This window comes from Quercus suber, unplaced genomic scaffold (genome assembly GCF_002906115.3).
Source record: "Quercus suber isolate HL8 unplaced genomic scaffold, Cork oak 2.0 scaffold_773, whole genome shotgun sequence".
NCBI classification, from domain to species: Eukaryota; Viridiplantae; Streptophyta; class Magnoliopsida; order Fagales; family Fagaceae; genus Quercus; species Quercus suber.
In genome coordinates this window covers 298,366-300,032 of record NW_027070209.1, presented here as the reverse complement: position 1 = coordinate 300,032, position 1,667 = coordinate 298,366, and positions in this window count along the sequence as shown.

The following is a 1,667-nucleotide window of genomic DNA, read 5'->3' as shown; positions in this document are numbered from 1 at the left end:
TGGGTTCTTCAATATTTGTCTCTTCCTTTTTTTTTTTTTTTTTTTTTAATAACACTATTCTTTTATTTATTTTTTATATAAAATAGAAATTCTATTCTAATCTAATACAAGTATATATATGTGTAATTTTCTCTTAGAAACCTAAACCTTGACATTTACTTCCACACTCCACAAGCACTTATAACACTATTCTTGATAACATAGAACTTTATTTACTTTATTAATAATATAATAATATTTTAAAATAGAAGTCTAAAAAGTCTTATGAATATTCAAATTATCTTAAATGTCATATCCAACTTTACACAAATCTATGGTCACTGACACATTTAGAAAAAATTCTAGGTAATTTTTTTTTTTTTTGAAAAACATGTCATTTATCTTATTAAAAGAGAGTTGGAAAATCGGCTATTATATCATTACTAATATTAGGATAAACAAACTCCATTCATACTAAAAGAGGATAGAACTTAGCTCTCCTTAGTAAGACATGAGCTACCCTATTGCCTTGCCTGTAAGTATGAGCAAAAAACCAACTCTAAAAAGAGTTCTTCAATATTTGTTACAATTATCACTCTATGTATTTCTCTCTTTCTATTTTGTGTCCCTTTCTCTTTCTTCTTTCTTGCCTTTTATATGAGTCATCTCTTTCTTTGTCATGTTTTATCATTGTCCACCTAGATAACTTCTTATCTTATCGGGCTCTTCTTTCTTAGTTTTTCATCATGAATGGAGCTTTCTAGGACTTCTTCTTACTTTTCAGATGTCCACCTAGATAACTTCTGATCTTATCAGACTCTCCTTTTTTAGTTATTCATCATGAATAAAGACTTCTGGGGTCTTTTATAGTATTCAGGCTTGTCCCTTTGCATTAAATGCAATAATGCCTAACATGTGACTTTCATTAATGCGGGGGTTGTTGTGGAATTATTTGGAAATCTCAAATAGCTTCCTCGGGAAGTAGATCTTCTTTAGGACTTACCTCAGTAGTTCAGACATTACCTCAGAACTAGGCCAAAAGGGGATTAGGCCTAATCAATAGTCCGAGGTTTTGTACCTATTATTAGAATGGGCCAATTTATGTTGGATTTGTTTCCTGCATTTAGGCCAATACTTGAAATGGGCCCAACATTTATCCACTATAATAAGGCCAATGTTTACCCCACTACACTTATATATAACAAAAATATTTATATAAGAAGTAAGTCTTTATATGTCTAAAATATACAAAGTCAATTTAATAAAAATATATCATTAATAAAAACTAAAAAAATTAAAAACTTAACTCCTAACCATGAAATTCACATTTTTCATTTGTTCTAAAAGACAAAAAAAAAAAAAAAAAAAAAAAGGGCCATATCTATAATTTTTTATGTGAAAAGTTTTTTTTTTTATTTTTTAAATTGAAAAAACAAAGGTCTTTACTAGAAAGAAGATTTACTTATCTATTTCGTAGAACATATCTCCTAAATATTCTTTTGTTTAATGATACGGTAATAAGAGTAATTAGAGGAAATATTAATGCAAAAGCATGTCACCAACTACCATCGCTGCATCAACTACACACTGTCACGCTAGGGTCGGTGGGTATGGACAACTTTTTTTGCATGGGGTTTGGGTTCTTCAATATTTGTCTCTTTCTTTTTTTTTTTTTTTTTTTTTTTTTT